Genomic DNA, 9,477 nt, shown 5'->3' with positions numbered 1-9,477 from the left:
ACATGTTCCATTAGGAGCTGCTCTCACGGGCCAGCGGTGGAGTGACTGGCTCCAGATGTTCTCCGCGGCAGGGAAAAAGGCCTCACAGGATACAACAAGGGCGATGAGGAGATGTGTTTTCTGTCACAGGAGAAGGATGAGAATGGTCCCCGGTGATTTTAAATACCCTAAAAGGATGTCTATTTTTTACCAGCTCTGGGTCCATTGGGCTGCATTTCTCTGCCAAATCCTCCTGAGTAATCACGTCCTATGAGCTGGCCAAATGATAACACCTAAATGATTGTGTTATGATATTTTGGTTGTGGGAAACTGAGGACACTGTGTTGTGATTGAGTCACGTTTTGTGGTGGAAGAATGTAAACAGTACTGGTTGGGTTGATTAAGGGAGGCTCTTCTATCAATGGGATATTCCTGCTCAAGCTTCATTGGTATTTGTTTGTCCTGTGTGTGCTTGTCTCACAGCCACGTCCTACGGTGATTTCCATTGTTTGTGCAGAGAAATTGGCCTCTGATTAGCAGCATGTAAATTACTGTTGCAGATCGTACTGCCACTAAACCAGGCAGCTGTGTTCACAAGGGAAAGTTTGTATCGCCAGCTTGTATTCCGGCTGTTCATGTAGAATCAAGCACTCAAACATTTCCCTCATGACTCAGGATTTGTCTTTTCCAAATATTAAACTTTGTAAACTCAGACTCGCTGAATCTCCAGCCAAGATTAAGATTGTTCATGCATTTCTTGCATCCTGTTTGGATTAGTGGATCGTCAGCCACCCTACATTTTTTACACTGGCTTTCCATTTAGTCAATGGTTTACATGGTCCTGTCGGGCTTCATTTAATTTTTCCATTTTTATGCAAGCTATGTAGTTTGTGTGTTCATGTCTGTTTATGCACTTCATATCATAGTATATAGGGGTAAATAGGGGTGTGTTGGTCAGAGTTGTGGATGGGTGTGTAACATGTCAAGCATTCATTTGGGAATCTGTTTTTGTGTCCGGTCAAAGACCTGTGAATAATGTTCTTTCCATCAACCTTAACTATAATATTCCCCTCAATAGAAGTGTTTTAGTTGCCTAACCTTAACCAAACCTTGACCCTGTACATATTTCATTTGCCATAACCTTTCCCTAACCTTAACGTTAAGGACATTTCCATACACAAATGGTGTAGAAAAATTTACAACATGAACATATATTGGGATTGTGCTAAATTGGCCAGTATCAGCATTCTGGTTTTGGCGATAGGGTTGATTTATTGCAGTGAGCTACTGTATTTCAAATCACCTGCAGTGTCTGTTTTGCTTTTTCAACCGTTTTGGAGGCTTTACTCAAGCTGGTTACCTCAGCCTCGGGGCTGTTGGCAGCTCTTCAAATAAGAGACAGGTGGTGCAATAGAAATGTCCATTACTGAGAGGGAAGAGAGAACTATCAAACACTCACTGCTCTTGAGATAAAAAAGTGTCTTTTAAGGATCATACAAGTGATTTAGCAAAGTGCAACCCACGTGTTATAACTACAAATCATTTACAATACTGCTATTTCCTACTTTACAGGCAGACATAATTGCCATACATTTTTTACTGCCAAAAAAATCAATAAATATATTAATATGGTGCAATAATGAATGGTATTAATGGCAAAATGCCAAAGTACTACTTACTATGCAGAATGATCACTGTTATCATTACGTCTGCCAAGGAGGTTATCAGGGGCGTCATTAGGCCTATTTCAGGGGGGCTGAAGCCCCTCTGAAATGTTCTTCAGCCCCCCCCCAAATAATTTGGCATTATTGGCTTTAAAAAAAAATATATATATATATATATTTTTTATTTTTTATTTTGGTGATGTCATTAAATTAAACTGTTGTTTCTCACATGGACAAGTTATTTATAACTCTAACATGCTACATATGTGCGTGCGTTCTGGTTTGTATGTTTTCTCCCCCTTCAAATTACAATCCAATAGCCTATCATCACACTTAACGATATAAAGTTAACACTGTCAGGTCCATTCTCCATCCATTGTGTGTGGTCCCTTTAAGAATTAGGATTTGGGAGTGACGCGGATATGAAAGCTAGTTTATCCGTCTTTCCTTTACAAGCAGGTAAATTATTTCTCTCTTATTTGAGAAAAGTTCATATTTGTGTTGTGAAATTTCACTATGACCCTGAAATTCTGTCTCTTGTGTTATCATATACTGAACGCAAGCAAAACTACAGAGCAAAATCACACTCTTTCTGATTGAACCAATCTATGAACTGTCTGAAACAATGGATATCCGCGGCCCCAAATGGGCCCCAAAAAAAATTGCCGCGCAAACATGCCACTCCCCTTGGGGCTAAGCCCCCCCTTTCTTTGAATCCTAGAAACGCCCCTGGAGGTTATGTTTTCGGGTTAGTTTGTCTGTTTGTCAGAAGAATGACGATAAACTACTGGCCATAAATTTAATGTCACTTGGTGTGAAGGTAGCATGGGCCAAGGTAGAACCCATTCAACTTTGGAATGGATCCAATCACGGGTCGGATGCACAAATTATGTTTCACTTTCTCAAACATTGCGAGATAGGGCATTTGTGCTGCATTCATTTGGTGTCGGAATAATGGGAAAATTGTGTTCCTGACAAGGAAAAGTCACGTGAAAACTCCCTCAAGTCTGAACAACAATAGCTATCAACGTGTTGTAAAATGCTCTGCAACCCTAGGTATAGTTAATGGATGGATAGTAGGCTACCATAATGTTGTAGCCTAATTGGTCATAGTGGAGCTCATTTCAACTACTTTATACAGTGTTGAGCAGTTAAATCTATAATAATAAAGTACATGTTATATGCTACTCCTATGTTTTGGGTGTATATTTTTAATCTGAGTAAATATCTATTAGCCGAACTATAGCTGTCTGATGAATGAAGAATAGCAGTACACAACTCAAAGAAAGTAGAACTATCTCAAATTTGAAGTAAATGACCTTTGTTACAAGGAAAACAAAAAAGCAGCCCTTGAATTTTCAATGTTAATTTCCCTAAACCCCCTAAGTGTTGAATAAGTCTTCCACAAACACAGAGGTAACAACACAAATACCACAATTTAAAAGAAACACTGGGACACTGACTGACAGAACTGGCACTCTTTTCAACAGAGTGCCAGTTCAGAGGTTTCTCCTTTTGTCAGGCAATGTGTTTTTTATGAGCCATCTTCTCATCTGTGCTTCATTAACACTGGTTATGTCGTCTTGTGGTAATGGTTTATGTGGCTCTGATCTCTGGAGCTAACTGCTCCTTGAGCAGTCAACTCAACTATAAATCTTGAATTTTAGGCAGATCTTGAATCTAAAGAGGACATTTGCCACATCAGAGCATAAGTAGTAGGCAATTGAAAGAATTGGAGTCTGGGGAGTTTTTTAATGACGCAGTCATCGACGTGGCTTATGCACTTAACGATGCTTATGTGGCTCACATCTGCTGGCTCCCTGTAAAACACGTCCAATTTGATGAAGAACCGAATGCAGTGTTTCATGTAAACAAGAAACTGCGATAAAGGAAGAGCAGACGATCATCTACTTTCCATCTCACCGTCTCTTAAAGTGCAAGAACACCTTTCATCTGCTCAGACAGACATGCTGCGGTGGTTTCTCAGACTCTGTGTAAACAGCTAACATATCTGGAGGAAACGGCAAGTTAGCAGCAAAAAACAACAAAAGAAAAGGCTTTAGCTGCCCAGGGAGACTTTATATAAGCTTACATCCAGCAGTGTTTCAACAGCAACTGATTTAGACAGACAACATGCCTCATTCCCGACTTCAACTCCCTCAAAGTGTTTCACTCCCTGCAAGAATAAGCACATTTTTGAAGGCAAAGTGTGAGTGGGGAGTCATAAATGACCTTTGACTTTGACCGGCATTAAATAAGGAAATTACACTGTGATGGTGTCACTGGATCCTTGGTTTACACTAACAGCACTCTAAGTAATCCCAAACTGTTTGGTGCCACTTTAATGATATGGAATTAATGTCAAATATAACATGCTGGTCGACAGACGAGCGACTACAGACTCTTTAAGTGATGTCACATCTTTTGCTAATGAACCATTCAGAGACACATTAGAGAGAGAGAGAGAGAGAGAGAGAGAGAGAGAGAGAGAGAGAGAGAGAGAGAGAGAGAGAGAGAGACATTCCCTACATTCTTCCTGCAGAGTCAGTTCCTTTATGTGAGGCTATATGGCCATGGTTAGGTTAAGCTCCTCACCACGAAGTCGTATCGCTGGCAAACTAACAGATCTTCGCCTGAAAACACTGTTATAAATCACATTGAATTGCGGCTTGTTTTCAACAACATGACCCCCTCTTGACCACAGACCCCCGTGTTTAGGGTTTAAGTCTAAATAGCCACTTTGAGAAGATTGCAGTTGTCTAGTCAAACTGTTGATGGGAAAGTAGCAGCGACTGTGTGAAACCTTTTACTTGAAAGGTTATAAAACACTCTCCTACGGCTAAACTCAATGTGTTGTGATGACACAGAAAGTTCAAATTTTTCAAGTATATCTGAATCAGATACTCTCAAGACAAACGTACATATTAAAAGAGTTATTGGTTGCTGTTATCATTCCTTCTCTTGAATTCCACTGATGGAAATGATGAAAGTTCAGCAGAAGCTAATATGAGGCTTCAGTCGCATCATGCGGGTATAAAGTTACAGTACATTTAATTCCCTCTTTTTCTTTCCTTGCTGATCCGGCTTGGAAGATTACTTTCCGGTAGCTGCATGTAGCCAAGGTTTGTTGCTGGGATGAAACACAATAAAGCCTACATATGCCTGCCAGGATGTGCTTTGAATTTGGAACCTCAAATATGCTTCAGGTGAAATTAACGGCCCAGCTGCACCAGATTTTAAAACGGCTAAATTCAATAGAATTGCCATGATCACTTGATTTGTTCACAAATCTTTTGCATTGTTTAACTTGGATTAACTATGGCCAAAAATAAGATATATTAAATCGTGCTGACCTTTAATGGAAACAAAGCAGAGGAAATTATTTAAACTATTTAAATTATTTCAATTTAAACTTGCTTATTAAACCCACCTCTGCCTGAGTAAACTGCCCTACAGCTTGCTAACTGTCAGTACACTACAGTAACTAAAGCCTTGAATCTAGAGCTATTGTGACAGACTAGTGGCAGCATTTCTCAGCAGGCTAGCATGTTAGCAGTTAGCCTGCCAGCTACAGAAGCTCCAACACATCTCTTTCCAACTCGTCACATACTGACACTTTGTCAGGATCCTTGGCGTCACTTTCTAACGTACTGGGTTTAGCGCACAGTCGCAGTAAGCATGTGGTCAAAGTTAATCAAAACCACTTAATTAGGTTTAGGAAAAACATCATGGTTGAGCTCATGATGCATTCCAATAACCGCATAAATATGCTGAATAATAGGCTGGGAATGACGACACACCCGAGTTGACTGCGTTCCAGTACAAGTCGGAAAACGTAATGGGGGGTGTGTAATACATTACAGCGATATAACACCGTAGCAACATGTTTACTGAGTCGGACAGTATGACGGATTTAATGAGACACAAGAAAGAAGAACAGCTTATCACTACAGCTTTGTTTTAGGTTGGAGTTGGTGGGGTTCATAAAATCTTCAGAAATCTTACTTCAGTCGGCGTTCCAGTTCAAATTTCTGGGAACTGGAAACTTGGAAATTCTGACTTCCTAGTTCAATTGGAATACAGCATTAAAACAACTTAGTGAAATGTAAATGACATCATATAGGTGCGGAAAACATGTCACAATCATCACTAATGTAACTTTGGGACACAAACAATGCTCTCCTGATTGAAAGTCCTGTGTTTGTTTGACCCATCCACCACACCTCCCACTTCTGTCTTTATACTACGTCATCAACCTCCCAGAGCATTTTCTCTGAGCGTCTAATAATGACGATCTGTGCGTTGGATTACTGACTGTTGTCGTAAGAAAAGCAAAAAATCCAGTGACCGGTGAGTCAATCCATGCTGTCATCGTCATATATGCTAATGATGCAACTGTAAAGCTAGCAACTCCCACTACTCTGGATAAACAAACTGTGTTGTTCAGTCCTCCTCCTAGACAACTGGAGCCATTACCAGCTACCGCAGAAACCCAAGGCTCTCTCTTTATTAAAGATTGACTTCATCCACGGATGTTTTCATAAGCCCCTCTCCTCCCGCCTCCTCTCCATCCCTTCCTCCTTTTCTTCCCCAATCTCATTCTTTGTGGTTTTTTGGAGTTGGCAAGTGCAAGGCGTCACAAAAATTGAGGCCCACTCTTTCTTTCACCCTCTCTCAATTTTTCTCCTTCTTACTGCTCCCCTTCGCCCTCCTCTCTCCTTCCTTCACCCACTCCCTTTATCGGGACTGGGTGTTCATGCCTTTAAAGGGGGGGGGGGGGGGGGGGGGGGCTTGCCAAAGCGCATGCCGGAGAGAAACAATGAGGGAAGGTTAGTTTGAAAGAAAATACAGGAAGCCAAGATGTATGGACTCCAACAGGTCTGTACCCCAGTGAGAGAGTGTGAGCCAGCCAGAGGAGAGTGTGGTTTGTGGGTGCGGCCGGCCGGGCTTTCTACCCAGGATCAGGGTGATTTACCGCACACAGGCAGAACTCGCTGAACCAAACACACACAAACACATTCACACACTCGCCAGAACAATAATATACACACACATTGATAGTCTAAATTCGCCATTTCCTCTTATTCTCCAACTAAATTTCATGAAAGCCGATCGAATGGTGCACAAAATTCCTCCCTGTTTCCAAGTGTCTGTGTGTTTTACTTCGACATGAGATAGATCAGCAGATAGTTAATGGAAACCTGAGGGGATAGATGAGGGTGGAGGACACACACACAAATTTCACGACCAGTGCGTGAGTGTGGGAGGACAGATTGACCCCTGTAGATGTCGATGAAGGAGCCTTTGTTGATAAACGTGATGGATGACATGCTCAGGCCCATGGAGTCGTAGATGGTATCTGTTTTATACAGGACTAAAGAAGGGTCTGGGGGAGATGGGCAAAGCACCACACTCCATTCATCAAGTGAGGGAAAGAAGAAAGAGCAAAGCAGAAAGAGATACCAGTGTTTGAACATATGCTGTTTATGGTGAGTTCTGCTCCTTACATGGGGCTTTCCAGCGAGAGCCTTTCAACGTAGCAACATGAAACACATGGTGGAAATGGGAGTTGGTAGGTGAACAAGAGTAATATTGGCACAGGGGAGTCACAGTCATGAGGGAGTGCGTAACTGGGCCTATCCTCCTGCTCTGCAGTTTCCTATGAATCATTCGAGTTTTAGAAAAGAGTTAGAAAGAGTTTACAGAAGAATTTCAACTCCATTTCCCACACATGGGCTTTTTATTGTAGCTAGCTGTTGTAAAAACTCACAGTGAACCTGCTAAAAGGACACATCGTGTTTTTTAAGCTGCCTGCTGCTGCTGCTGCTTGCATGCCTGGTATTGTGGTCGTCTTGCACGTCTTCATAGTGTACACAGATGGCAAAGCTGACCTCTGGTGTAGAGGCAACTCAAACCAAATGGGCACAAACTATTCATTTTCTGTGTGCAGTGGGGGAACTTACATCAGCGAAAAAGCTTCATAAAAAATGCAGCTTTCAAAGAACATTGGATCGTGTCTCTTCATGCTGTGCTAGATGTGTTTGATTTGCAGCCTCTATGTGCTGCTGGCGTTTGACATTTGCAGCAGAGGAGGGAGAGTTTAAGGTGGCAAAGTGCAAACAATCAGGAAACATGATCCAAAACGACATGCTGTTGGACCAAATGTCTCTCCTTTAAACACTCTGCCAGTGGTTCAGGCATTTCAAGATCTGCAGCCTGTACAGTATGTGTGAAACTAAATCAAATTCACACCAAATGTGAACTCGACCTGTATTGAGCAGCTTAACTGTAACTGTTAAATTGTAACTGTGATCAAATAAGTCAAAAATATTTAAGCAAAGATTAAATAATAATAATAATCACCAAACACTACTCGGTCATTTGATTTTCATAAAAGCAGGAACATTTTAAATGCAGTGGGGTTCAAATTAATTATATTAATTATTTAATTGTTATTGTTATTAGTATTAGCAACCTCCTTTTTCTGAAATATAAGTGAACTGTTTTTAAGTGAATATATATAATTAATGAAAGAGTATTGAAAGGTTTTCTGAATCTGCTCAGAGCAAACACTGCCAAGCTGTGAGTTGTGTAAATTATGAAAACTTATTAAATTATAGAAAGTTATGTGTCAAGCTTTTATACTAGGCCTTTAGTTATGTGAGTCCAAAGTGATGTGAAACTTGTTGAAGACCTCAAGTTTTCTGTTGAGTAAGGAGAGAAATAGGACTTCTCTATCACTATTGGCATACCTTTTTTCAAAAAAATGTGGTGCATTTGCCAGAGATAAAGATCATGGCCAGAAGGCATCATGTTGCATAATTTAAAAAAAAAAGCCCCAGGACCACCCAGGTGACTTCTACCCCTCAGATTGACATTGAATAACTCGCACTCTAGTAAGGAAAATGGGAAAGTTACAGTGGGAAAGTAGGGAACAGAGAAATTATTGAATGTATGCCAAGATAAATAAAATGAAAAAAAAAGAAAAGTTAAATGACCAGAGTTGAAAAATGAGATAAATAAACAGAGGAGTAATTGAATGAATTAAGCTTATCTTTTGGACTTGTCCAATAACCTTTTACTATATTATGGGGCTCCATAAAGCTGTTGCTATCTGGCTAAGAGAAACCCTAGTAGGCTACATTAGGGGAGGAAATGCCTTAAGGAAAATAGAAGAGTAATATGTAATGAATTCTCTCCATGCAGGGAATTTCCACACGCTGATGGGTTACTATTAGACTTGTCTAAATTGTATCTTCCATGCCAGTGGAATGTGTAGCCTACCTCCCTCCACTTTCATCTATACAGCCCTGACTATGAGAAACCCCTCACTATTGCAACAACTTGATTAAATTAAATTTAATCACTGAATGGATTTTAGTCGTGCGACCATAGATTTGGCAGACACTCTTTGGAGCGAAGCTTCCAGTAAAGATACAGTCATGGCATTGTCTCCATTCTTTCAATTTGTTGAGTTTGTTTGGTTTGTCTCTGTTTACAACATTAAAGTTATCTATTCACTCAATCATCTATTTAGTTCTTGTCTTTTTTCATTGTAATTTTTTGTTTTCTATATTCTCAGCCTTTGCGATCTATAAATAAATTGACATGGCTTGACTGACTTGAGTCAGACGGTTTGTTTGCACGTAAGTACATGCTGTAGTATTTTAGTCTGTATGCGGTAATGTGACCAGGTGCCTTATAGCCTTGAGAGATGAGGTAATGTATCAGGATAATTAAAGGACCCCGTTTATGTAGTTATGTGTCTGTGTGTGTGTGTGTGTGTGTGTGTGTGACAGGGGTTTGTAAGCTCATTTCTCTGTCTGTCTGTGTC

The sequence above is a fragment of the Anarrhichthys ocellatus genome, unplaced genomic scaffold, assembly GCF_004355925.1.
Source record: "Anarrhichthys ocellatus isolate YVR2014 unplaced genomic scaffold, GSC_Weel_1.0 scaffold61, whole genome shotgun sequence".
Taxonomy (NCBI): domain Eukaryota; kingdom Metazoa; phylum Chordata; class Actinopteri; order Perciformes; family Anarhichadidae; genus Anarrhichthys; species Anarrhichthys ocellatus.
This window is presented reverse-complemented; position numbering follows the sequence as displayed.